This window comes from Phocoena sinus, chromosome 10 (genome assembly GCF_008692025.1).
Source record: "Phocoena sinus isolate mPhoSin1 chromosome 10, mPhoSin1.pri, whole genome shotgun sequence".
In the NCBI taxonomy this organism is placed as follows: Eukaryota; Metazoa; Chordata; class Mammalia; order Artiodactyla; family Phocoenidae; genus Phocoena; species Phocoena sinus.
In genome coordinates this window covers 99615880-99643713 of record NC_045772.1, presented here as the reverse complement: position 1 = coordinate 99643713, position 27834 = coordinate 99615880, and the positions used below count along the sequence as shown (strand labels likewise).

General features: G+C 54.6%; 1 protein-coding gene across 1 annotated transcript in view; it reads left to right on the top strand.

The window, feature by feature from the left end:
- Positions 1-748: 748 nt before the first annotated feature.
- TSPAN9 (tetraspanin 9) overlaps positions 749-27834 on the top strand; it is a 183539-nt gene continuing 156453 nt past the window's right edge. Inside the window, exons 1-2 of the mRNA XM_032645579.1 lie at positions 749-804; positions 8255-8321. The gene's annotated coding sequence lies outside the window, so the exon portion shown is untranslated. The remainder of the gene's footprint in view (positions 805-8254; positions 8322-27834) is intronic.

Below are 27834 nucleotides of genomic sequence, written 5' to 3'. Positions count from 1 at the left end.
ACGGCAGTTCAGGTCCTCCGGACGCACGGTGCCCTTTACCAGCACTTGGAGGCTGTTACTCCTGGGGAGGTGGACAGCGGGTCCTCCAATAGCCTCTCCGGGGAGGCGGTCCCTAATACACAGCCAGGGAAGGCCTGCCTAGGTGTGCGGGCAGGCGGGAGGCCACAGAGGCAAGGCTGCGACCCTGGCCGGGACCGGACGGCTTTGGGCCGGTGTCTGGTCGCCGAGAGCAGAGGCGCGAACTCCCAGGCCCTGACCACCCCAGACACTCTAGTCCTGCTGCGGCTCTAGCCCCTGGGGCAGGGGCAGGGGTCGTACCAGCGCCCGGGAGGAGCGGCCGATCCAGGCGGCGGGGAGGGAGGAAGGCTCCCGGAGGGCAGCCACATCTGGCCCGGGACGCCCGCGCCCAGCACGGCCCTGTCCTGCCCGTGGGTCCCTCCAGCTCCAACGCTGGGTATCCGGCCAGGGGGTGCTGGAGGCCCCCGGCCCCAGTCCCCGTGCTCAGCCTCGCACACCCCTTCCGTACCCGCTGTCCCGCCCGCAGTGCCCACGCCAGCTCCCGGCTTTAGTCCCCGCCCCCACCCCTCGCGCGGCGGATCGGGCCCCCACGGCCTTCCAGTTCCCGGGACGGCCCCGCCCCCTCGTCCGGCCCCGCCCTCTCGTCCGGCCCCGCCCCGCGGCCTCGCCCCGCCCCGCGGCCTCGCGGTCCAGGGTAGGCCCCGCCCCCTGTTTCCGCTGGCTGCTGCTGTGGCGGCGGCGGCGCGCGAGCGCGAGAGAGCTGGACCCCACATTCCTGGGAGCTCGGTGAGTGCGGCCCGGGGCGGGTGGGGCGGCGGGCAGCGAGCCGGAGGCTCGGGAGCGTGCCGGGTTACGGGCCCCGGCCGGCTGGAGGCGGGCCCACAAGCCCCCGACCCGGTCCCCGGAGGGGCGAGCGGCCCGGGGCGCCCCTGGGAGGGGTGTCGGGGGGCGGCAGTGGGCGAGCTGAGGGAGGGGTGGGGTCAGCGCCCTGTGAGGGGGCGGGAGGCCCGAAGGGGACGGTGTGCGCGGCTCCCGGTAGCTAGGCGAAGAGGAGTCTGCAAGGGGAGAGGTTTCGAGGAAGACCTTTTGGAAATGCGGCTGCGGGAGTGGACGGCGGAATCCCAGGCGAAGGGATGGGGATCTGTAGGATGCAGCAGAAAGGGGGAGCCCCGGAGCTGTCAAGGGTTTCTGACTGTGTGACCCAGTGGACCGGCTGGGGGAGGTCCATACAGCGCCCCCAGGCAGGGCCGGGGGCTCGGGCAGGGCTGGGATACTAACTGCAGCCCCCCGGCACCCCGACCACTCCTTGCGCCACCGCTGGCAGATCGGTACTCAGAGTGACAGGGCTTTGGCACGCCCCGAGGTCCGAGATGTAGTCCATCTGTGCATCCAAGTTTGGGACTTTAAAAAACTTTGTTGTGGTTAAAAAAACAAGAAAAAGTCCAAACAAGAAACTGGCTTCTTACTGAGAGCAGTATTTGTACTCGTGTATTTCAGAACTGGAGTCTTGGATCGCCTGTTTTTGAAAAAGATACTGGTCCCTTCTCAACCTCTTTCCCCAATGCCTGTAGTGCTGGCGAGGTTTGAAGCACTGGGGTAGTGTGGGATCCCCTGGGCTGGGTAGATCTTTTCTCTCCATCCCCCAAACAAGGATAAGACTGCAGCAGTTCACCTTTCTTTGGTTCCGAGAACCAAACTCACTATGTGAGGATGCCCTTCTGACAGGCAGCTGTCCCCTTCCCTGGGGTGACTCAGGTATCCTCCTCCAGGAAGCTCTCCTGGACTAGTGGAGAAAACTGAGGACTCATGCTCTGATCCCTGTATACCAGCCAGCTTCCCTCTCTTTACTGAAAATAGCCATAGAGAATGTTTTGTATGTATGTTCTGCTATAAGGATGTGCAGTCAGCTTGTCACCCTAAGTAGTGGGAAGGGGAGGAGAGGTATTATGGACAATTTCAAATGATGGACTGGACAAATCATTTATATTTAGCTAAGGAATGCAGCCAGGGAGGCAGAGGTTCACACTGGCTTCCTACCCTCTGCCTGGTCCTGGCAGGGCTGTTGCAGCTGAGCTGTGGCTTGTGGGGTGAGGGAAGGAAGAGGGTTGAGGTGGGTAAAACTTGAAGGGTGATTCAGTCCTACACTCACTCATTGAAGACTTGCTGTGTGCAAGGCCTGGAACGGCTGAGAGTGGACCAGAATGGAGAGGGAGTTTTTTTGGTCTTGACTTATTCAGATTTTAATCTTTCAATCTATAGAGTGATAGTTAATATGAATAACAGTAACTAGTGTTTATAAAGTAATTTGTAGGGGATTTCCCGGTGGTCCAGTGGTTATGACTCCGTGCTTTCATTGCTGAGGGCACGGGTTGGATCCCTGGAGGGGGAACTAAGGTCCCACAAGCTGTGCTGTGCAGCCAAAGAGAATAAGTAAATAAAGTAATTTGTAGGTGGCCAAGTGCTTTCTCTGCACATTAGCTGTATATAATTTTCTTTGATTCGCACATAATGTTGTAAAGCGTGTTATTTTTAATCGTCTCCGTATAGTTTAGGAAAGTGAGGCTAAGAAAGAATAAATGACTTCTCTGAGGTCACAGAACTCATAAGTGGAAGAAGCAGAACTTGGGCTTCCCTGGTGGCGCAGTGGTTGAGAGTCCGGCCTGCCGATGCAGGGGACACGGGTTCGTGCCCCGGTCTGAAAGGATCCCACATGCTGTGGAGCGGCTGGGCCCGTGAGCCATGGCCACTGAGCCTGCGCGTCTGGAGCCTGTGCTCCACGACGGGAGAGGCCACAACAGTGAGAGGCCCGCGTACCGCAAAAAAAAGAAGCAGAACTTGAACCCATGGCTTCTGGCCTCTTATGCTGTGTTTTCTACTACGCCCAGCTGCCTCTGCCATTCTTTACTGCTGAGCCTGGGAGACCTAGGCTCCGAACTTAGTCCTAACATCACCTAACCCTGGGCAAGTTACCTCCCCTCACCAGCTCTCTGTTTTGGAGGGTTATCGGGTTAAAATATTTCTAGGGGCTTCCCTGGTGGCACAGTGGTTGAGAGTCCGCCTGCTGATGCAGGGGACGCGGGTTCGTGCCCTGGTCTGGGAAGATCCCACATGCCGCGGAGCGGCTGGGCCCGTGAGCCATGGCCGCTGAGCCTGCGCATCCAGAACCTGTGCTCCACAGCGGGAGAGGCCACAACAGTGAGAGGCCTGCATACTGCAAAAAAAAAAAAAAAAAAATTTCTAGAGTCTCTTTCAGCATTGGCTATCTTAACAGTGTACAGTGCTATCAGCAGCCAATCAGTCAGTTAATAAGTGTGCTTTATTTATGTGTTATTTTTTAAAAATAAATTTATCTATTTATTTATTTTTTGCTGCATTAGGTCTTTGTTACTGTGCGTGGGCTTTCTCTAGTTGCGGCGGGCGGGGGCTACTCTTCATTGTGGGGCGCGGGCTTCTCACTGTGGTGGCTTCTCTTGTTGCAGAGCATGGACTATAGGTGCACAGGTTTCAGTAGTTGTGGCACGCGGGCTCAGTAGTTGTGGCTCATGGACTCTAGAGCCCAGGCTCAGTAGTTGTGGCACACCGGCTTAGTTGCTCTGAGGCATGTGGGATCTTCCCGGACCAGGGCTCGAACCCGTGTCCCCTGCATTGGCAAGTGGATTCTTAACCACTGTGCCACAGGGAATTCCTATTTGTTATTTTTTTTTTTTTTTTTTTTTTTTTTTTTACAAGTGGATTTTTTTTTTTTTTTTTTTTTTTTTTTGCGGTACGCGGGCCTCTCACTGTTGTGGCCTCTCCGGTTGTGGAGCACAGGCTCCGGATGCGCAGGCTCAGCGGCCATGGCTCACGGACCCTGCCGCTCCGCGGCATGTGGGATCTTCCCGGACCGGGGCACGAACTCGTGTCTCCTGCATCGGCAGGAGGACTCTCAACCACTGCGCCACCAGGGAAGCCCTAAAGCACTATTTTGTTTTTTTTGTTTTTTTTTTTGCGGTACGCGGGCCTCTCACTGTTATGGCCCCTCTGGTTGCAGAGCACAGGCTCTATACGTGCAAGCTCAGCGGCCATGGCTCACAGGCCCAGCCGCTCCGCGGCATGTGGGATCTTCCTAGACCGGGGCACGAACCCGTGTTGCCTATATCGGCAGGCGGACTCTTAACCACTGCACCACCAGGGAAGCCCCCTATTTGTTATTTTTAATTGTGGCAAAGAAACACATGACACAAATGACCATCGTAACCATTTTTAAATGTATAGTTCCGTTGCATGAAGTATATTCACATCGTTCTGCAACAGATCTCCAGAATTTTTTCGTCTGCAAAACTGAAACTGTACACCCATTAAACAACTCCCCATTTCCCCCTCCCCTCAGCCCCTGGCAACCTCCATTCTACTTAGTGTGCTTTATTAAGCTCCTACTATGTCCTTAATTAATGTTGTCCTTGAGGAGTGAGTAAGGCGAGTCTGGGTAGCTGACCAGAGTGCCAGTCGTCATCTCTGTGAATGTAACTCCGGCACGGGCCCTCTAGCACCGGCCGTATTGTTCAGTAAAAGAGTGAGCAGGTGAGACTAGGCAGTGGTCATGAGTTGCAAACAGCAGGATGCTTTCCTTTAGATTCTGATCTCACCATTTATTAGACGCTGGCTTTGGTTAAGTTACTTCTCTACATCTCAATTTCCCAAACTGTAAAATGTACATATTGTGGTACATACTTTATAGAGAGATAAGGATTAAATTGGTTCGTATATGCAAGAAACTAACCATGGATTTTAGAAGATAATAAATGCTAATTAAAGTTTTTATTACTTAAAAAAAAAAAAAGAGTGAGCAGCTGAGGCCCGGGCAAGGGCCTTCACCTCTTTGAGCTTTCGCTTCCTGCTTGCAAAACAAGGATAACAATACTGAGCTCTCAAGGCTGTTGGAAGGAGCAGTGAGATAATGTATGTGAAGCACGTAGCTTAGGGCCTCAGGCACAGCAGGTGTTCAGTCAACGGTGCCTGTTATTTATAACCTAGCTGAGGAGGCTAGACTAACAAGAGAGGATTGGACTTCTTCTACCATTAAGGCCCAGGCCTGCTGCGGTGGGCATCCCACGGACTGAGAGAATGGATCTCATCCAGGTGCCTTAGCCTGGCACTGCACATCCTCCCTACCCATCCCGGCCGGCCTGTCTAGCCTTACCTTCCACTACCTTTCCTCCAGGGACCCCCGGTGCCAGCCAGACTCATCTCCGAGCATGCTTCGTTCGTTCCTTCCTTGTCCCGTAGTTCATACTGTTCCACCGTCCTGAAATGCTCCTCCCCACTCCCTCCTTCCCCTCTTTTGAAGATCCTACTCATGTCTGAGCTCCTTCATGGAGCCTTCCCTGGCCACCCATCCCCAAAGAACCTCCTTTTCCTTGGAACCCCTTTGGCATTTTATGTCTTCATCTCTCCTGGCTTTTCTACACTGCCTGGGGTCCAGATCCTTTCGTATGTATATCTTAGTACAAGAGTCTGCGCTGAGTTCTGATGATGCAAAAATGAAAATGGTAAATGTCCTTGTCTTCATGGGGCATAAAACGCAGTAAAGGGTTAAGAAAGGGCTTCAAAAAATGACAATTCAGGGACTTCCCTGGCGGTCCACTGGTTAAGAATCTGCGCTTCCACTGCAAGGCACACGGGTTTGATCCCTGGTCAGGGAACTAAGATCCCGCATGCCACGTGGTGTGGCCCCCCCCCCCAAAAAAAAGACAATTAAAAATATAAGGTGAATAGCTTATGAGAGTAGAATGTAGTTTCAAACAGGGGGATCAATCACCCTGATGCTAGAGGACCACCTCGTGCAGCAGGTGGTGTTGGATGCGAACTTTGAAGTGTGGCTTGCATTTCTACAGAAGGGAAGAAAGGTCAGCCTGAGGAATGGCATTAAGAAAGTGCTGGGGTTTGGAATAATAGCTCAGTCGGGCCAATGAGTGGGTTGTATGGGAGGAACCAGAGAGACAAAAGGCTGGACAGGTAGACAGTGACCGTATTATGCGTATTATGGGTGGCTTCAAATGTCCAGCCAAGGAATTTCCTCCGTCCATGCATGGAAATTAAGTGTCTCCCATGCGCTGCCTGCTGGTGCTGGGGGGGCTGCAGTTAACCTTGGGGGGCCTGGGAACCTTGCCGGTTTTTGAGTAGGGGTCGCAGAAGCAGGGCTAGGCCTGTGGAGGGCGAGTATGGGGTCTGTGAAGAGAGGAAATCATGGTGGGGAGAGTGGCTGGGCAGCTGTGAGGAACAAACCTGAGACATTTTGGAAGTAGGATTGAGACCATCAATGGATTGACAGGATGGGGTGGAGAGGAAACGATGCAGGGGGACTGGAGGGGATTCTGGGCTGGGTGATGGTGAGGATGCAGGGCCATTTGCTCTTTTCAGGGCGGCATCATCGCTCCTCCAACTAGATTGGAAGCCCCTCAGGGCATAGATTCTCTTTGCCCCTGTGTTCTCCTCGGCCCCTCACTCACCTCCGAGGGGCACAGAATAGGCTCAGCGTGGACCTGGATGTTCTCAAGAAACGCATCTTTTTTTTTTTTTTTAATTGACAATTTATTTTATTTTAAAAATTTATTTATTTTATTTATTTATCTTTGGCTGTGTTGGGTCTTTGTTGCTGCACAGGCTTCTCATTGCGGTGGCTTCTCTTGTTGTGGAGCACGGGCTCTAGGCGCGCGGGCTTCAGTAGTTGTGGCACGTGAGCTCAGTAGTTGTGGCTCGTGGGCTCTAGAGTGCAGGCTCAGTAGCTGCGGTGCACGGGCTTAGTTGCTCCACAGCATGTGGGATCTTCCTGGACCAGGGCTCGAGCCTGTGTCCCCTGCATTGGCAGGCGGATTCTCAACCACTGCGCCACCAGGGAAGCCCGCGAGAAACGCATCTTGTCATGGGGACGTAACATGCAGCGTGGTGACTGGAGTTAACAATCAGACTGTGTTATAAATTGAAAGTTGCTGAGGCCTTCCCTAGTGGCGCGGTGGTTAAGAATCTACCTGCCAATGCAGGGGACACGGGTTCGAGCCCTGGTCCGGGAAGATCCCGCATGCAGTGGAACAACTAAGCCCGCGAGCCACAACTACTGACCCTGCGCTCTAGAGCCCGCGAGCCACAACTACTGAAGCCTGCGTGCCTAGAGCCTGTGCTCTGCAACAAGAGAAGACACCGCAATGAGAAGCCGGCGCACTGCGATGAAGAGCAGCCCCCGCTCGCTGCAACTAGAGGAAGCCCGTGCACAGCAACAGAGACCCAATGCAGCCAAAAATAAATATATTAAAAAAAAAGTTGCTGAGATAGTCAGATTGTAAAAGTTCTCATCACAAGAAAGACATTTTGTAACTGTGTGGTGATGGATGTTAACTAGACTTGTTGTGATCATTTTGCAATATGTACAAATATCCAGTCCTTATGTTGAAACTAATATGTGATATGCCAGTTATATCACAATTTAAAAAGTGCCCATTTGCCCCCCCCCCCCCAAAAAAAAAAAACACAACTGAATCTTGCACCTTCTAGAATCCCAAGTTTGCATCCACGGCAGTATTTGTACACTGGCCTGGCTGTCTCTGGAGTCATGTTTCCGCAGAGAGCCAAATGTTTCCTGTATATATCTTCACACCCCAAATTAACTACCCTTTCAACTTCTGCTACAATTTTATCTCTCACTTGATGGCCATTTCCCACCAAGTTTTTATTGTTCCTCAAGAGTAACTTTAGATGTGGCAGAGATGGAAACAAGAAAGTTGTCTATTCCTTTACCTCAGCCTCAGTTGTCTATTCCTTTGATTTGTAGGAATCAAACTCACATCTCAGTAGAGTTACACACTTTTCAATATCTTGAAACTTTGTCTCACTTGTGAGTGGTCAAAATTACAAATGTTAAATCCCTGGATGCCAAGGGTCTACCCCAGAGATGGCAAATACCTGGCACGGATACTCTTACTGTTAGAATGACCCGTAGCAGACATCACTAGTCGATCATGGCTGTCTTTCCCATCGAGCCAGGGCTTGGTCTCTGTCATCATGCTTTAGCACCCACCACCAGCTGAGTGGACTGGCACAGCAGCTGGAATCCGTTTGCCCTTTCTGGCCTTCTCCAGCTGTTGAATGATTGGGTTCTCGATGGGAGACTGCAGCCCAAAGAGTGGCCATTGCTGGACAGAATTCACCCTGGAGTGGCTTCACAGCGAAATGATGACCTAATGTTTCATTTATTTTCCTGCAGGAATATCCTGGGATCTTCTCTGATCTGTCAGCAGCCAAGGTGTTCGCAGGAAATTCAAGGAACACAGGTCAGTGCTGGTCTGGGTCCTCTGTGTGCTGGGACCTCTGAAAGTCTACGTGTTCTAAACTGTCTAAAAGCCAGAGTCTCTCTTGCCCTTTCACTGTGGCTTGGGGAGGGAGGATAGAGTGGGATGTTGACATTTTCTAGCTGTCTCTCTGCCCCAGCTCTCGACGTTGAATTGATGAGCTCCTTAAATGGGGCTTTGGGAGCCGGGAGAGATTTCCCTCCTCCCCACTGTTTCTGAATGGTGGCCGGCAGTATTCTTAATTTCTTTCTTGACCACCCTTATTGTAGGGAGGGAGCCTAGGGAAGCAGGAGAGGCCTGTAACTTCCTGCTTCCTGTCTCCTCCCACCAGCCGGCCAGAAAAGAATCTGTGGGAATCAGACCAATCCCACCTGTGTCTGTTCCTCTATCCTGGCTGCTGCAGGAATGCCCCTGGCCCTCCGGTGGTGGGCACCCTCTGCCAGGATGCTCACTGGGGGTCCTCGTCTCTGCTCCTGCAGGCTCCAGGGGTCTTGCTGGTAGCTTCATCGTTCCTAGCACCTGTGCGTCGAGGCCCCTGCGGAGCTGGAGCTGGGCAGGAGCTACCCAGGTCGCTGGTGTGGGTGGTGCTGATTCGGGTTCCGGGGGTGCTGCGTACAGACCTGGGTCTTTTTAAATTTATTTACTTATTTTTGGCTGTGTTGGGTCTTCGTTTCTGTGCGAGGGCTTTCTCCAGTTGCGGCGAGCAGGGGCCACTCTTCATCGCGGTGCGCGGACCTCTCACTGTCACGGCCTCTCCCGTTGTGGAGCACAGGCTCTAGAGCACAGGCTCAGTAGTTGTGGCTCATGGGCCCAGTTGCTCCGCGGCAAGTGGGATCTTCCCAGACCAGGGCTCGAACCCCTGTCCCCTGCATTGGCAGGCGGATTCTTAACCACTGCGCCACCAGAGAAGCCCAGACCTGGGTCTTTTAATGTTTTAATTGATGTGTGTTTTATCCTGTGGCTTCCTCCTGGGGGGTGATCTGTAAACCTCTTACCTTCCAAGAACCCAGCTGCGTGGTGGTGGGGTGGTGTGGTGAGAAGGAGGGTGCTGGCTGGTAGCTTTTCTTGCCAAAAGATTCCCTCCTCTTTGAGTCCCAGCAGAGATTAACTGGAGTCCCGGGACTGGCCGCGGACCTGTGGCCGGCCTGCCCGTGCTTTGCACGTGATACCCAGATGCCGGCATTCATATTTGTCATTGTCATCATCGGCCACAGTTTCAGACTCTTTACATATGTCCACAACTAATTTAATTTAAATTGTATTAAATCTTAATTTAACTCTCATTTAGTTTTCACGAGAGTCCTGTGAGGTAGCTATCATTTTCCCCCGTTTCACAGTGGCAGCGGCTGAGGTGGAGTGCAGGTCAGAGACTTGCCTAAGACCACGTCTTTAGTGCCAGGAGGGCAGCGGCTCACACCCAGGCCATCTGATCCCCACGGCCCCTGCCCTTCGCAGCAGACCTGCGGCAAGGAATCTGCTTCCCATCCCTCCTGGAGTCTGGAGTCTGCTGCAGCTGGGATGCAGGGCTCCCATTTTAAGTCTTCCCCCCTCCCGCCGGGGCCTAGGGGGTGTCTGCTTTCAACCTTGCTGCCCTGGGATTTGGGGCACTGCCTACGGGAGGACTGGCTGTGCAGCCAGGCGCGAGGCCAGGACGAGGGAAACCAGTCTGCTGAGAATCAGGTGGCAGGGAGGAGGGACTTGAGGACAAGTGGGTGAGGGTCCTCGCGGCTCATGGCACGTCCCACCCCGCCACAGGGGCCCACGGGGCCCGCCCTGGGGGGCCTCAAGGGAGGAGACAGGTGGACCTGCGTCACCAGCCCTTTCTAGCCAGACGACTGTCCTGTGCATTTGTTTGAAGGCAAAGTGAGGGAGACCCGCGTGAAGGCCTCTCCGGACAGGGCGTTATCCTCTCCGAAGGCCTTGGCCTTCACAGCCTTTGGTTTGGCCGTTTCTTGTTCTGCGCTTGCGCCTGTGGGATGGTGACCAGCTCCCGGTGGAGCTTCTCGTCCCACCTCTCCTGGTTAGGTCCCCTGTGACGGGCTGGTTGGTTCTTCAGGCCCGTCTCCTCCCCGCCATCGCTCAGATGCCTTCTCGCGCTGGTGAACGTGGTTTCTGAGTGGACGAAGGCCTGCCTGGGTCTCCGCTTCCAGTCTGGGGGCCTCCCCACCGCCCTCCTCTCACAAGAACCTCCTCTGCCCCTGGCCTCGAGGTGCACGGAGGAGGGAGGGGTGAGGTTCATGAGTGAACAGGTGATCTGGGTCCTGATGGAAGCCGGGCGGGGGGGGGTGGAGATTGTCCACAGAGACGCGCACCGGTCTGGTTAGCGGCAGGGTCTCTGCCGCCCCTTTCATTTTGCCTGCCTCCTGCCCCAGCCCCACGCACTTGGGAGTGAGAGGCCCCATCGCTGGACCCGAGCCCAACGAGTTCATAATTTCAGCTTCCGTCAGAGCCCCAGCCTGGTGAAATGAGAATATCTGCCTGGTGGAGGCCAGCTTCCACCCGCCCTCCCCTCGAACCAAAAAACACAGCCCAAACTCAGCCCGCAGTGGCCGGGCTCCCGGAAGGGGCGGCTGGAAGGAACATGTCTGGAGGGGCTCACCGGTCAGCACGGCACTGTGGGCCCCACTCGGCAGCCACGTGTAGATGGTTTTTGAGTGTCTGTTGTTTAATACTACCTGTGCTTTTGAGTTTACCACCCGCTCCCCGCTCTGCCTTCTTCCCCACTCCCCTTCCAGCGCCTGGAAATTTATGGCACTTTGAATACTTGCTTACTTTCCAAGAGCCTCGTGATCATTTCTACACCCAGCGTCAGCATTTGTTAAAATATCTGACCTTGTGCTGGAAACAGGAAAGGATGGGGGTGGAGGACCATCCAGGGCGCCTGGAGAGTCAGGCAGCTCAGCCAGTCTCCTGGAACCTCCCCCTTGTTGGGGAGGCTTGGCTGTCACTGCAGGAAGGCCGAGGGTCCCGCAGCCTCCTGTGTAGGATCTTGGCGTGTTCCTGGCCTTGGCCTTGGCAGCTCAGGGCCACTGCCAACCCTCACAGCACCTTTGTGCGGAGTCCAAAAATGCCCTTCCTCAGGTGAACAAGAAAAATTAGAGCGAGCAAATTATTGTAAAGCCTGAACAACGTCCCACTCCGCCTGGGCCGGCCTTCTAGAGCCCTGGCGGGCGGCGGCCCAGTACCTGTGCTGCATCCCAGCACATCCTGTGCTCCTCTCACCCCCAGGGAGGAAAGGGTGTCAGGTTCAGAGTCAGGGAGAGGGCCAGGGGTAGGAACGGGCCTCTGAGAACAGTGGACAGACAGATGAGGGGAGCGGTCTTGGCGATGCTCAGAGCAAGGTTGGAACAGGGTGTGGCCATGCACTAGTGCGTGTGTGTGGCGGTGAGTATGTGTGTGCTTGTCCTAGCAAGTTTGTGTAGGGGGGAGTTCTCCCACATTGTTCTCTCAGCTAAGAGGCCCACCTGAGCCCTTTCAACGGGTCAGTATATACCTGTGTCGTGAATGCCCTCTCCTTGGAGGGGAGTGTGAAACGAACACAGAACCTGGCCGCCTGCCCCAGTGCGGAGGCTGAGGCTTCGGCCCGATGCTCTCCAGCAAGCCCCGGGGGCGTGCGGGGCAGAGAGGGTACATCCTGCCCCAGCGAGTCCCCACCCTGTAGAAGGGCTCAGAGGAGCAGCGTGCCGGGCTGGGTGGGAATGGGGGGATGGGCACACGTAGAATGACACATGTTGCTTTAGAGAAAGTGAGGTAGAGGTCTGGGCTTGCAATTTTCTACTCGTCCCATCCTGGAAGATTCTAAACAGCTTTGTTTACAATCCAGACACGCAGATTGCAGAGTCCTGCGTGAGGAAGAGCGTTGGGTCCCCCAGGAAGGCAGGTAGGTTTGAAGCCAGAGTTCAGCTCTGGATGCAGCACGTGGGACCAGAGCAGGGGGAGGGGAATCTCTCGGAGCATCCCCAGGCCAGAGTCACTCTGCATTAGCAGCCATGGCAAAGGGGCTCCCACTTGCTTGCCGCTGAGATGGGCCGGGTGGGGAGGAAGTGCCAGTCCAGGGCCACCCCCCACCATGCAGGCTGTGGACAGCAGAGAGGGAGTCGGGGTGGAACCACCGTCTGGGCTCTGCCCCTCGCCTACTGCAGACTGAGAAGCTGGAGCTGGTGGTGGCTGGCTGGCCTGTGTCCGTGAATGTCTTCTATGAGGGGCAGTCATTCCCCACAGTGCAGGGAGACTAATACAGGACACTGGCCCATCAAGGACAGGATTGGGTGGACCGCTCTCTGAGGACCGGTGGAGGAACGCAGGGGAGATGGGGCTGGGCCTTGAGGGACGGGGATGCAGGGGTGGATGGCAAGCTGGGCGTGGCCCGGTGATTGGGCTGGAAGGGGGAGGAGCAAGCTGTCAAGGCGGGGCCTCTTCACTCTGGGGTACCTGAAATGTCCCCTAGAGGAGACTGACCTCAGCAGACTAGCAGTGGGGAGCTGGTGTTGGTCCCCGGACAGGGGAATGACAGGATGAAAACGGATTTTTCGGAAAAATAAGCTTGTCACGGAATCCAATTTTTTTTTGTGTGTGTGTGTTACGCGGGCCTCTCACTGTTGTGGCTTCTCCCGTTGCGGAGCACAGGCTCCGGACGCGCAGGCTCAGCGGCCATGGCTCACGGGCCCAGCCGCTCTGCGGCATGTGGGATCTTCCCGGACCGGGGCACGAACCCGTGTCCCCTGCGTCGGCAGGCGGACTCTCAACCACTGTACCACCAGGGAAGCCCCAAGGTGAATTTTTTTAAAGCACTTTTTTTTTGTTGTTGTTGCAAAAATAATACAAACTCCTTATAACCGTCAAGTGTTCCAGAACTCATAGAAAAGGAGAGCCTCCTGTAATCCTGCCCCTCAGTGACAATCGCTGTTAGTACTTTGACTTATATTCCTTGTAGGTATTTTAATGATAGACTAGTATCCAGCTGTCTACCTATTATCTTATCAATTTCCCTAATTAGCATTGTGTTACACTAACTGGAAACGTCTTTAGCCATCCTCCCACAGCGGTGCCCATAGCACTGGGCGGGGCTCAGCTGGTCCCATCACCTGAGCTTGTGAACGCGGTGGCAGCCACCTGGTGGCTCTGCAGGGCCTGGATGGTCCAGGAGCCCCTTGGGCACGTGTTGGGCTGGTGTTGGCCCTTGGCTGGGCCTCTCTTCCCCACATGATTTCTCACTCTCAAGGGAACTGGCTTTTTAAGTGAAAACAGAATCTCCAAGACCCCTTGAGATGCAGGCTCTGAGGTCTCACAATGTATATCCACCTGCCGCTTGGTCAGAGCAAGTCACCGCACCCACTGGAACTCCAGGGCTGGGGCAAAGACGCAGCCTCTTGATGGGAGGACTGGCAAAGGCACGTCAAGGGCAAGTGTGTGCAGCGGTGGGAGGGCAGGGGTGTGCAGCCCCTGCACGGGCCCAGAAGCAGGAGGGTTAGAATGTTGGGGGCTAGACGCCGCAGACCTTTGGAAGACAGCCCAGGCTCGGTCCCTTCTCAGCCCCCTCTGACCGGATGGGTCACCCAGGGAAACTGGCAAGGCGGGATGCTTCATCCTCCTGCTGGCTTAGAGGTGTCGTTCCAGGTGGATTCTGTGTGGATGTGTGTGAGGGGCTTGTCTGGCCGGAGGTGAGGGTGAGCTAGAGTACGGGCCTCATAATGGACGGCTTCTCCGGCCCGCGGGCTGTGGAAGCAGAGCGGGAGCCTGCCTGCCCTCTGGAAGCTGCTGGCAGCTCCGCTGCTCGGTACCTGCTGCTAACTTTCATGGCATCTCCGAAGAATGTGCCTCAGTGAGTGAAGCCAGCCAGTCACTCGACTCAGGCCTCTGCTGGGAACCCATTCATTCATTTGCCCAGCAAACAGGGCACCTCCTGTGCTCCAGCCTTTCTCCCCATCCCCTCCTACCCTCAGAGGTGGAGTGAGAAGACCCAGCCTGCAGGATCAGACTTCACTTCCCAGACAACTCACAATGGACTTAACATTCTGACTCCCTGTGACGTATTCGTTTGTATAGTTTTCTCATCACCTGCCATGCGTGGTAGCTCTTCTTTCCTGGGAAATGCCTCAAATGACAGAGACAGGAGGAAACACTGGGGCGGGGAGAGCCAGCTCCGGGTCATTAAGGAGTGCCACTTCCAGTTTCAAGGAGGATGCTTCCACGGAGCCGCTGGGGGAGAAGTCCTCCCTGGGACTCACATCCATCAAACTCCCCTCTCCCTGGAGCCCCCAGGCTGGCCTTGATGAACTGCACTTTCCTCACACGCCCGCCCCGTGTTCTTTTGCCTGGCAACTGCCTGGTGGTTTGTGCATTCATCATACTAGAACAAAGGCTGAGAGGGCTTTCGCATTTGAAAACCCCTTGGTGTTTTATTTTCTCTCTGCCCCTCTTGGAAAAGAAATGTTTTGTGGCCGAAAGGTTCACTGTGAAACAGTCCACGCTGCACAGCTCAGCCTCTTGGCCATTCTCCTCCTTGGCTGTGCTGGGAGAGAATGGACCCGGCTCAGCGATGGGGCTTGGTGGGGACTGGAGGATGGGAGGCAGCCGGCAGCTGCAGCTGCCCTGATGCTTCCCTGGGTGCCGGGGGCGCCGGCGTCATGCTACCGTGGCAGGGTGCATGATATCTGATCAGCTCACGGACTTAATGTATCCCGGTGCTTAGTGTTGAGGAGAACGTGCAGAGCTGACGCTGCAGACCTCGGAGAAATCTGGCATCGCAAGCAAGACAAGAAACCTCAGCCGCTCCTTTTGGCCAAGGAATTGGAAAAACTAAACGGAGGTCCTCAGCCTGTGCCAACTGAGCGTTTGCTGCTTTGAGGCGGATGGTAGGTAAACTGTCCATCAGCGGAGACCCAAGAGGCCTGTCTCTGACTCCTGACTTCCCTGCCCATGCCTCCACCCCCCAGTTCTGGTTCCCTGTGGCTGCGAGGATAATTCTTACTTCCATATCATCAAGAGTTATAATATCACTTCATCAGCAAGTGAATGACCACTTTGTTTTATGTTTAACTCCTTGGGGGAGAAACACAGTCTAGGAAAGGAACAGGAGATTTTTTTTTTTTTTTTTTTTTGGCATGCGGGATCTTAGTTCCTCAACCAGGAATCGAACCCATGCCCCCTGCAGTGGAAGCGCAGAGTCTTTTTTTTTTTTTATATATAAATTTATTTATTTTATTTATTTATTTTGGCTGCGTTGGGTCTTCATTGCTGCACACAGGCTTTCTCTAGTTGTGGTGAGTGGGGGCTACTCTTCGTTGCGGTGCGCGGGCTTCTCATTGCGGTGGCTTCTCTTTGTTGTGGAGCACGGGCTCTAGGCGTCCGGGCTTCAGTAGTTGTGACACACAGGCTCAGTAGTTGTGGCTCGTGGGCTGTAGAGCTCAGGCTCAGTAGTTGTGGTGCACGGGCATCGTTGCTCCGCGGCATGTGGGATCTTCCCGGACCAGGGCTCGAACTCGCGTCCCCTGCATTGGCAGGCAGATTCTCAACCACTGCGCCACCAGGGAAGCCTGGAAGTGTGGAGTCTTAACCACTGGACCGCCAGGGAAGTCCCACTACTGGCCACTCTGACTCTGCAAGGGTCCGAGGCATCTTTGAGCCCTGGTGCTCTGTGTGGTAAGAGCTTCAGCCAATGTTGGTTTAGGTGAGTCCCACACCTCTTCTGTTCTAAGCTACCAAAGGCCTTCTCGATTTCATCGTGTTCTCCCATTTCCCCCCGAGGTTCGGCCCCGCAGCGTCCATGGCACCCGGGCATGGGCTCTGGAGGCCGAGTAGGAAGGGATGGGATTGCTGTAGCCAGAGCCCTCAATGTAGGGCTTGGAGGAGAAGCCAGCCTGACCAGCTGAAGCCTCATGCCTGACAGTCACACCTAATCTGGAATAAAAAGCGATGTGACCTCTGTTTCATCATCCACTTTCATCACTGCTTATCCAGATGGTTGATGGTGCCGTGCCTGTGAGCGAAGTGGGGGACCTGACGCTCTGTCTGTGGGCCGGGGTGAGGGAGGATGCTAGGCTGGGGAGGTGAGCCCCACCCTGACTCTGGGGCAAAGGGGAGGTGATTCCTTAGACTGTGGGCCCTTTCTCCTTGGGACTCCCACCAGAGAGTGCTAAATCTTCAGTTTGCCAAAAATTACATTTTCATTGCAGAAAAATCCTCAAGGGCATTCCCTGGAGGGATGGTACAGCTTTAAAGAAATACCTAAGAGGGTATATCTATCTTATGATGGTGGTTGTTTTAAACCAAGTCTCTTTAACATTCCTGATTCACGTCAGGAACTAAAGCATTGGGTGCTGCACATCCTAAACCCGGCGGTGCAGGGGCCCGGGGCCCGGTCTCCACCGACCCCTGCAGCCTCCCCCTCCGCCAGCCCTGCACCCTGAGCGGTGCAGTGTTCGTGCAGCCAGAGGACTCAGACGACTCAGGACTTGCGCAGCCTCTGGGCATTGGTGCTCTGCCAGGCAGGGGCACTTCTGACCACTCGCCTCAATCTCTATCTCTACTTCTGCTGAAGAGCAGAGGCCTGGACTTTCCCCTCCACTGATGCTCTGCCTGTTTTCTCATTGTCCAACACTTGGTGGGCACGCCAGTCGTTTTTGAATGCACGAATACTGCATTTGCGACGTGAAAAGAAACGTGTCCTCCATCCTACCCATTTCCCTGGACACTTGGAGCACTTGCCTGATGTAAAACCGCCCCATCTTCACAGTTGCAGGGGTGGGAGATGTCTCTGGGGAGGGCGCAGGACTCTCAAACCAGGAGCTTCTTGTTAAGGCGTCTGCAGTTCAGGGAGGGGGCCTTATCGCTGCCTCTCCCGAAGGGGCGGACAGGAAGTCGTGGGCAAGAGGAGGCCGCTGCTTGGAGGTTTCACGACGAGGAAACTGAGGCTGGCTTTCCCAGGAGCTCCAGGCAGTTGAGTGGAGGAGGCTGGAGCCAGCCTTTGCAGATCGTAAGCCTGGATTCTGCCTCTCTTATCCCCCGCCCCTCCCCTCCCCTGCTCCCACCTTCCTCAGCTCCCCAGGGGTGCCTCAGAGGTAACCTCACAGGGCCAGGGGGGCAGCTTTGTAGGAAAACATGCACCCAAAATGGCCAAATCCCTGAGGACTTGAGAGAGGCACATGTGGGGTTATTTTGGGTCTGGTGGGCCGGGCTCGGATCTCTCTGGCATTCCTGGCCGTTGGCCTCTCAGAATTGACCAGAATGGAAGGATGATAAAAATCGAGGCCCCAGGAATAGCTCAAGAATTTGCTCATTCGTGACCCCTGTAAAGAGGTGCCGCTCAGCCCAGAGCCCACAGCAAGGCTGGGGCTGAAGGAGGTGCTGGAAAGGGGAGGGGAAGAGGAGGAAGGTTTCAGACAGTTTCCTCTTCCGGGCAGGAGCAGGTGGGAGCTCAGGGCTGGTTTGGGGCCAGTCTGATAAGGAGCCAGAGGAGTGTCCCTCCCACACCAGCTCGTCCCTGCCTCTCGGGGGTCGCCTGGTAACACCCACTGGTCAGGTCAGTGCAGCCCTCTCTCTGATCTCTCTGCTCTGTTTCTCTGTCCCCCTCGGACCTAGGCAGCTCGCGGCAGCTCTGGCCTTGCATCGTGGGGAGCCTCCTCTCTCCCTCCCTTACCCAGAGTCAGGCCCAGAGACCCTTTTGCACAGTGCGCGTGAAGGGGGCGCGTACTGAGCACCCGTCCGGTAGCAGGTCAGGAGTACAGTGATGCCAGGCATCTGCCTCTGCCCTGGAGGAGCCGGCATGGGTGTGTAGAGACCCGTGTAGTTGTGCACTGACCCATGATGCCATCCGGAGCCGTCCGTGGTGCTGGAAGGGCGCTGGGGATCACAGCAGGTGAGTGGTCAGTGGAAAGAGTGGCCCCCGGGGAGTCAGGACACCTGGCTGGCCCTGGATCAGTCACGTCACTTCTCTGGGTTTTTCGTGTGTAAAGTGAGGAGTCTGTGATCCCCAAGTCCCTTCTGGCTTGAGAGTTACCTGGTTCCAGGAGCCGCGGGGAGGAAGACCCTTCTCAGACGGGTGGGATGTTTTTGTTGCCTCCGCTCTTTGTACATTAGACTGTTTGATACTGTCCTGTAGGTTGCGGAAGCTCCATTAATTTTTTCCATCTTTTTTCTTTCTGTGCTTCATCTTGGATAGTTTCTAGTGTTAATATCTTCGAGTACAATTATCTTTTCTTCTGCAGTGTCTAATCCAATGTTAATAAGTCCCATCCAGTGTATTTTTCATTTCAGATACGGGATTTTTCATCTCTAGAAGTTCCATTCGAGTCTTTTTTTATATCTTTCATTTCTCTTCACACCAAGCTTATGTTTTCCTCTGCATTCTTGTGCTTATGGGACATACAATTACTGTTTCTTTTCACCCTTGTTTACTGGTTTCATCGTCTGTCATGTTTGCGTCTGTCCTATTTTTTCACCCTTGTTTACTGGTTTCATCTCTGTCATGTTTGCGTCTGTCCTATTAACTGCTTTTCCTCCTGGTTATGGCTCATATTTTTCGACTTCTGTGAATGCCTGCTAAGTTTTGATTGGATGCCAGATGTTGTCAATGGAGCGTTGCTGGATTTTGTTACATTCCTTCAAATAGTATTGGACTTTATTCTGGCATGCATCTTAACTGCTTGGGATTGGTTTAATCTGTCCGAGGCTTGCTTGTAAGCTTTGTTAGGGTGCGTTCAGCCTTCAGGCTAGGGCTAATGTAGCTTCACTACTGAGGCACCACCCTCTGAGGACTCTACCCAGTGCCTTGTGTGTCGTGAGCTCTTCTGCTCCCGTTGGTGGGAATGTGGCCCTGAGTGAGCTCCGCAGATTGGCTGGCCCATTGCTTTCTGTTGGTTCTGTTCCCAGGCTTGTGGTGTTTTACCCTACACTTGTGTAGGTCAGCTGGAGATGCCGGGGGACTCTTCTCCAGAGCACCCTCTCTGTGCAGTCCCCTTCTCTCCAAAGTTCTGCCCTAAAAATTCTATCTCTATGAACTCCAATTTCTGTCTCCTCAACTTGGTGGGACCACTGGACCCCGTGTGGCTTCCTTGTCCTCAGCTGCTGTGTGGGTGCTGCCTCCGGGCAGTAAGCTTGGCCATCATGGGACTCCCTCTTGTGTTTCCTTCTCTCACGGATTACAGTCTAGTGCTGCCTGCTGTCCAGTGTCTGAAGCAGCTGTTTCGTGCCTTCTGTCCAGCTTTTTAGTCGTTTAAGGGGCAAGGGTGAAGCCAGTCCCTGTCACTTCACCGTGGCTGTAATCTGAGGCTAGCATTATTGGAATACTCACCTTGGGCATCGTTACCCTCTGGGGCAGGTGTCTCTAGTCAGCCTTCCTACGGGAAAGACCCCATTAGCCGTGTGTTCTTTCCCCCGTGTTTCATCTGGTTTTTTTTTTTTTTTTTTTATCTCTCCACACAGGCTGTCTCCCTGAGCACAAAGGTGATACGGTATTTCCCTTAACATCCTTTGTACCTAGCCCAGTGCCCGGCACATAGGAAACAGCTCCTGTTTGTGGACCAAATGAATAAACTGGAAGAAACTATAAGCTAATTGTGCCGTGTGGTTGCTAAGAAAAACAATGCTGCCCTGGGTATGAGGTTTACACTTTGTGCTCTGTGGAGCTTATAGCACATCTGCATCTGGGTTTTGTTAATTCTGGTTGGGATACTGGCAACTCTGAGTTCATCCAGAGGAGGGTGACTAAGATGGTGGAAACTACACCACATGGGGACTGGGTGAAGGGTTTGGGAATGTTCCTTTTGTCTGGAAGTTATTTTTATGGAGTGTTATGGGAAGGGAGGGGATGCACAGTAATGGCCTCCTGACGTGGGCAGGATTGATGTGGACAGGAGGGTTTAAACATGTCCTGTGGCTTCAAAGCCTAAATACCCAGGTGCCTAGGACCCATGGGGGAGGGGATTCGGGGAGGTCAGACGTGGGCCCAGTTCCAGGAAGAACTTCCTAGCAGCTGGAGCCATCCGGCAGAGGAGGAACGGGCTACCTTGGGAGGTAGTGAGCTCCCCATCCCTGCTGGGGTTTAAGCAAAGACTGATAGTGACCCGGGATTTTGTTTGGGATGAAGAGTAGGTAGAGTGTTACACGAGATACTCTCTAAGATACTTTTCTACTCAACGAGGTTAAATGTTACTCCTGTTACTCCTCCTTTTGAGCCCCTGATTCATCCGCCCTCGCCACTCTGCATCCCACGCACGCGTACACGCACGCACGTACGCACGTACGCACCTGTGCAAGCGTGTTCAGAAAACACACCTGAAACATGCTCCTCACTACTCTTGTGAAACTCCTTGCAGCCTCCGTCGCCGGGCCTCGTCTGGGGCCCCTGCAGAAGCGGCCTCCCGCTGCCGGTGCTGGGCCCCGTCATCCCCCTTCAGCCTGCCTGGCACCGCATGGATCCGGGCTGGCCCTGTGTCGGCGCCTCGTCCCATTGTCTCCTGTGTCTGGACACACGGTGCCTTTGAGGCAGGATGACTGTGAGCCTCCTGCACAGCGAAGCCTGGCGGCCTTGCTGCAGCCCTACCCGTGCTGGTGAACGTGGCTCTGCACAGGCACCTCCGCTCTTGACTGCTCGCTGGCTTGTTGCTCTGGGTCTTGGGTCTCTTCCTCCGCGGGGCCTCTCCTCCCTGGACTGGAAGTGCCCGGGAGGTTTCACCCCCAGGTTGAAGATGCTGGGGAGGCCTGTTTAACGGTGGTCCTGGCAGATTCTCAAGGGAATCCTCAAGCACCTGCCTTTTCCCCTTTCTAAGGATGCAGTCCAGGAAGGACGGGCGGGGCTGCGGCTCGGTGGCTTTGGGGGAGGGGAGGGGACCTCAGAAGGGGTCCTAAGCCAAGGGCCTGTCTCCTGCTTCCCCGAAGCTGTTGTCCCACCTCTGTATGGAAGGAGCCCGGTCAGGTCGCTTGTAAGCGGTCACAGCTGGGCAGGCTCTGGGGCAAGGGCTTTGCAGAAAGAGAGTTCTTAAAAGAAAGAAAGAGAGATCTTCCTGGCAGCCGAGTGCTGGGCTGTGCCCTGAGTGAGAGGCCTGAGCTCCGGGAGCCTCTCTTCTGGTGCACTGCTCCCTTCCCCCACCGGGCGAACCAGGCACCACCATGGGCATAAGGAGTGCTCTTGAACTGGGGACTTTCTGGCCCTCTTAGCCTTGGCCTCCAGACCAGTTTGACCTGCAGGAGGCTCCATTTCTTACTTTGCGAGATGGGAGGAACAGTGGCTCTCCGGGGAGCTGGAGGATGGCCCGTTTGCAGGACTTTCTTTTGTGTCCGAGGCTGCCGGGTCCCCAGAGCCGCTTTCACCAGCCCGAGCAGTGTGGGTTTGGCCTCTTCCTCAGCCAGTGCTCAGAACCCTTTGTGAATGAGCATCCTGTCTCCCTTAACGGAGAGGGAACGTTCTTTGGAGACCGGTGTACCTGGAGGGCTGGCACCTGCCTGCATTCGGGCTCACAAAGCCCGCGCGCCCTGGAAAAGGGGCCCGGGGAGAGGAGGTGCATCACTCTGTGTGCGTTCTGTCTGTCCAGTGCCCAGATGGTGTCTGGCACAAAGCAGGCACTCAGGAGCCCTTGATGACCGAATGGAGTCGTCCCTTCATCCCCGTGACTGGGCCGCGCTGCAGTCCAGAGGTGCTTCAGCGGGAAGCGGTGCGCCTGGGCCTCTCACTGTTCGATGGGAAACCTGAGCGTTCTGTCTCGTTTCCCGCTTGTTCCATTGGAGGGTGCCAAGACCATAATAAAAGCAATGGTATATAAAAAACAAAAAACAAAAAAACAAGCAATGGCATAATCACAGCTAATATCGATGGAGCGCATTCTGTCATGATCTGCAGGATTCTGGCCTAATTCTTGAAATGCACTCACTAGAAAGAAGTTTCCTGAATTTGTTCTCCATTCCCCATGGCTTTTTGCATCAATTCCTGACTTCTGCCTTGGAACACATTTGCCTCTGCTGTGAAGATAATAAAAATATATTCAGTATTTTTGTCAGTCTTATCTGTGGTAGCTGTTGTCTACGTGCTGCTTTAGGTCAACAGATATTTTACTGAGGATTTTTGTATGGGTGATCTTTCTATTCTCTATGTGGTTATCCATGTGGGACTTTCTCATTTATGCTCTGCCAGGCGTTTACTGGGCACCTGCCGTGTGCAAGGGATTCTGTGGTGAGCAGTACCAGGCGTGCCCGCAGGTCCGAGGGCCTCAGACCGGTCCTTGGAGGCAAGGACTGTCTGTGTAAACCCCTCTCTGTGGTGTCCTGTTAGCACTCAGGGTCCCCACCCCGGGACTGAATAAGTAATTATTCAGTTGGTGCTGGATAAATAATTTTGGGGTCTTCCATTTCTATAGGGCGCCCCACTGTGAAAGCACCAAAGAATATTCCCAGAAATCATCTTACCTGTCGTTTCCTCCTGACAACGACCTTGAGAAGTGGCTAGAACGAGCGTGTTTTTTTTCTAGAGGAGGCCACTAAGCCTTAAAGGACTGGCAACCCCCGAGTGGGGCTGTCCTAAATGTCCTGAGACTCATTCATCCCACAAATGTTTGGGGGCCAGCACTGTTTAGGCTCTGGGGATGCAGGAGTGAAGAAAAATCCACGACCACAAGAGCTTATATTTTGGAGGGGGAGACAAACAATAAACAAATAACTAAAATCTATAGTGACAAATGTTATGGGTCAGAGTGAGATAGGGAAGGGGGTGGGAGGAAGGGGCAGGGGGCAGGTATTGTGGGTTAAACAGTGTCCTTAGGAAAGGCGTTCCTGAGGAGATGACATTTCATCAGAGAGTGAAGAAGAGGTGGGTGAGTCCTGGAGATATCTGGGGGAGGTGCATCCCAGGGCCGAGAGAACAGGAGGTGCAAAGGCCCTGCGGCAGGAGCGTGTGAGGCTTGTTGGAGCCCAGTACAGCTGAGAGAAGGGAGCAAGGGAAAGGTCACAGGACTCAGACCCTACAGGGGCTTGAGGGCCATTCTGAGGGCTGTCGCTTTTATGGTGGGCAAGGTGGGCGCCTTTGGAGGAATTAGATCAAGGAGACGGACCTGCGTTTCATTTCGGAAGGACCACGGCGGCCGTTGTGTAGCCGGCTCAGTGTGCAGCAGGAGGAACAGCAGTAACTGTTGTCTATCAAGTGCGTGTTGTGTGCTGGGCACCAGGCAGACCCCGGGCGTGCACGTCCCATTGGATCCTTCCGACGACCGACGTTACCTGCATCTTCCTTAGGAGGAAACCAAGAGCCGGCTGCTGGAGCAGCTGCTAGCTGGGGACAGCCTGATTCCAAAGCTTGTGCTCTCGACTGTTGTCCGGTTTTCAGGGGCGAAGGGACAGACTGCTTAGGGTGACGGCACAGGCGTCTGGGGTCAGGGTCAGGCTGCCCTGTGCCTGTTCTCTGGCCGCTCTCAGCTGTTCAGCTGGCCAGCCAGCAGCGGTGTGGGGCAGGCTCTCCCCTTTACCTCAGTGTTTGCTGGAGGGCGGGACAGATTGCTTCTAGATGAGGGAAGGCAGCTTGGGGAGTGGAGTCTGTGCCCCGACTCTAGACAGCAGCCTCTCTGGGCCCGCAAGGACCCCGTGTCTTGTGTTTGGCATGTTAGATAAGCCCTGTGACTTAGAGGCCTGGGCTTTCTGCTACCGATCAGGGCTCAGCCCGAGGCTGGCGGGCGGCCACTGCAGATGGTCCCCCCTCCCTGGAGGCAGACCCTCCCTCTCTTTCTGAGTGAATCTGGGCCAAAATGCCCTGTATTTTATCCATCTCTTGTCTTCTGAGTAGTTCAGGTCACTTTCAGAATGTCACTTCCGTAATCCTCTTATTTATTGCTCCTGAAGGAAGCGAGGGGGATTTTTCCTTGTTTTTTAAAAAAATATGCTGCAGGGTGGAAAATCGGGGTCAGAGTAAAGCTGGTGTGGGAGCAGAAGAGGGAACCTAGAGGCCCAGGCCGGGTGCAGCTGGCCTCGAGGAGGGGCGAGGGCATAGGTGAGCTGGTGGGAAACGGGGGCTTCTGGACTGGGGGAAGGCCGCTCCCTTTGCGTTTACCCTGCACTTCGGTGTCTGAACCTGGGGGAGGGGGGCTGGGGTGGGACGCCCTGCCCTTACCTAGCGGCGCCTCGGGGACTCGGGGCCCGCTCTCTGCACAGGTCCCCGTGCACGCACGTCTCCTGTTCTCACACACTCACTGTCTGCACCCTCCCCCGCATGCACACTCACATGGGGCATGCACGCGCACGCTTGCACATGGCTTACGTGCTGGTTCACACTCGTGCTCTGTACGCGCCTGCATGCCTGCTCACATGCTTGCCCACAGCGCACGTCAGCGGCTGGACCCCAGCTGCAGGTGATCTGGCAGGAGAGTTTGTGACAGCAGCGGGTCCTCACAGCCCCAGCCCTTCGCCTTCTCTACTGGTGCCTCAAGTTCACCTTGGAGAGACAGAGGGGATGCCTCAGCTGGGAGGTGCTGTGTCTGTGATGAGTAACAGGCCCTGTAGAACCAGCCAGGAGGGGACTGGCCGTGGGAAGAGGGGAGCCTCTGGAAGGGGAGGAGACGGCCCCTCCGCCGGGCCCCCTGCATGCACCCCCCAGTCCCCCACCTTGAACGTACGCCTTTGGCAGAGCCAGACCTCGATGGGGCTGGGAGGGGGGCGCCCTGTTCAGCGCCCTTTCGGGGCTGGGGCTGTTTCAGGAAGGAAAGGCTCCTTGTTGGCTGCTCAGATCCCAGCGGGTTACCAGCCTCAGAAGCCAAGCAGGCAGGCCCCTGACTTTATTTCTATTTCAGAGCCACCACTGCTGCAGAGCAGGAAATCGTCAAGGGGCCGTGGGAATCCACTGAGGCTCCAGCGCCTCCTTCGGGGCGGGCATGGGGGAGGGGGCCTCTCCCAAAAGCCGCCTGGAGCAGGTGCCAGGCTGCGGCTCCTCCATTTCCCAACTGGAAATCCAGCAAGGGAACATCCTCGTGAGAACCTGTGCTTGGCCAGGCGGGACTGAAGGGGTGGGAGGGGCCTGGAGATGGGGCTTGGATTCCCAGCTGGCTTGGCTGACTAGCCAGGTGGCCGGGCCTCCGTTCCCAGTCTCTGGGCCTGGATCTTTCTGAGCCTCCGAGCTCTGGCTTTCACGGGCAGGGGTGAGGAGAGAGGGCCTCCTTGGCCCAGGGCAGCCCCCAGGCCCAGGTGCCCTCCCTCCGGGGCTTCCGTGTGCTTGTTGTAAGGTCCAGCTTCCCCTTTGTGTTTCAGACACTGGTGTCCTGGTGGCCTGTGCCCTGTGGGGCTGCCAGACTGCTCCAGGGACCCTTAGGTCACACCCGGAGCCAGACTTCTGCCTCACTGTCCCCATTCTTCATGCTCAGATTGGTTGTATCTCATCGACTCATATATCGCCTTGTTCCAGAAAAGCTGATTAAAACAAACCCAGATACCTGGTAACATCACCAGCGCTACTTGCGCATGGCTTTGTTCATTCCTGGCTTGAGTTTCACCTGCCAGCTAGAACTCTTGTCTGTGGCCAACAAGTTGATGGGTTGTGACGGGTCCCCAGCCCTGGCTTGTGTTCTTGCTGCCTGGACAGCATGGTGCTGTGGGTCCTTATCCCCGAGGATTCTGTTAGGGTCACTTCCCTTCGCTAAGTGCCCCCCACCCTCCCCCTTTCTTGGGTAACCCCATAACATCTTGTGCTGAGGCTACGGGGAGGAATAAGACACAGCCTCTGGGCTCTAGTCTAGGGGACAGGCCGGTGGAAATCCAGTACCTGCACCGCAAGGGAAATGCATGCGCTGCACAGGTGCTCTGTGAACCTTCGTTGGCCTCACGGATCTGAAAAAACATTCCTTCCACGCTCGCGTGTTACTGATACTGTGGCTTGCTGTAGGGTTCTAGGCTAGGGATCTTTTTTGTGTGCAAAGCATTGCTTAAGTTCCAAGGTTACTGTCTAATGTTCCAGTTTTAATCTTTGGCAGGTAACACAGTTTTTCTCTCTGGAATCTCTAGTGTTCTGCGTGTAAAAGTCTCCGCTTTGGCTGCTGTTCTGAAACTTCAGAAGTAACACGACTCAGTGTGGATATGTTTCCATCCAGGGCTCCCTGGAACCTGTCAGTCTTGAAACACCCATTATTTAGTGCTGAGAAATTTTCTTGAATGACTTCATTGATTTGCTCCTTTCGTTTTCTCTCTTCTTTCCTCTGGAGCTCCTAGAATTTGGATATTGAATCTCCTGGATTAGTCTTACAATTTTATTGTCTTTCTCTTTCTCCTTACGTGCACTCCCCCCAACCCCTGCAAAATCTGGTAGATTGCTTTTTTTGCTTTTTGGCTGCATTGTGTCTTTGTTGCTGTGCGCGGGCTTTCTCTAGTTGCGGCGAGTGGGGGCTGCTCTTCGTTACAAGAGTACGCGTGGGCTTCTCATTGTGGGGCTTCTTTTGCTGCGGAGCATGGGCTCTAGGCATGTGGGCTTCAGTAGCTGTGGCACGTGGGCTCAGTAGTTGTAGCCCATGGGCATTGTTGCTCCATGGCTTGTGGGATCTTCCCAGACCAGGGATCGAACCCGTGTCCCCTGCCTTGGCAGGTGGCTTCTTAACCACTGCACCACCAGGGAAGTCTGGGAGATTTCTTCAGCTTTACCTTCTAGGCTTCGGTTGAGGGTTTCATGTTAATTAGTAATATTTTTAATGTCTAAGAGTTCTTATATTTTCTAAATATACATTTTTTGTTTTTATAGCATCTTGTTTTGTTTTCATGGATGCGGCATCGCCTCTTACTTCTCTGAGGCTATTAATGATACTTTTATTCATTAAAACTAAATGGAGGGCTTCCCTGGTGGTGTAGTGGTTGGGAGAGTCCGCCTGCCGATGCAGGGACGCGGGTTCGTGCCCCGGTCCGGGAAGATCCCGCATGCCGCGGAGCGGCTGGGCCCGTGAGCCATGGCCGCTGAGCCTGCGCGTCCGGAGCCTGTGCTCCGCAATGGGAGAGGCCACAACAGTGAGAGGCCCGCGTAACGCAAAAAAAAAAAAAAAAAAAAAAAAAAAAAAGACTAAATGGGAGGGTTCTTCCTCACCATTTCTTATAAAGTGTGTGTGTGCTTTTTCTGTCTTTCCTGTGACAGGCTTTCTCCTGAAGTCTGGTGATCCTTGTAGTCTGGTTACATGTGTGGGGGGCATTAAGGTGTGTGTGTGTGTGTATGTGTGTGTATGTATGTGTATGTGTACCTTAATGGGGCATTAAGGTGTGCACGCATGTGTATGTATGCGTGCATCTGTGTGCGCACGCACGTGTGTGCGTGTATATACGTGTGTATACATGTGTGTATGTGTGCGTGTATGTGTGTGTGTGTGTCTGTGTGTGTGTCTGTGGCAGGAGCATCCTGTGGACTCTGGGCCTCACGTAGGGTGACCTGGTTGGCCTGTTTCATTTAGGAACCCAGTAAGTTAACATCTTTGGTATTTTCTCCTGAGCTGTTAGATTCCCTAGAGAAGAATCTTCTAACCTACCTGGGAACTAATGGAAAGAGGGCAGGGATCTC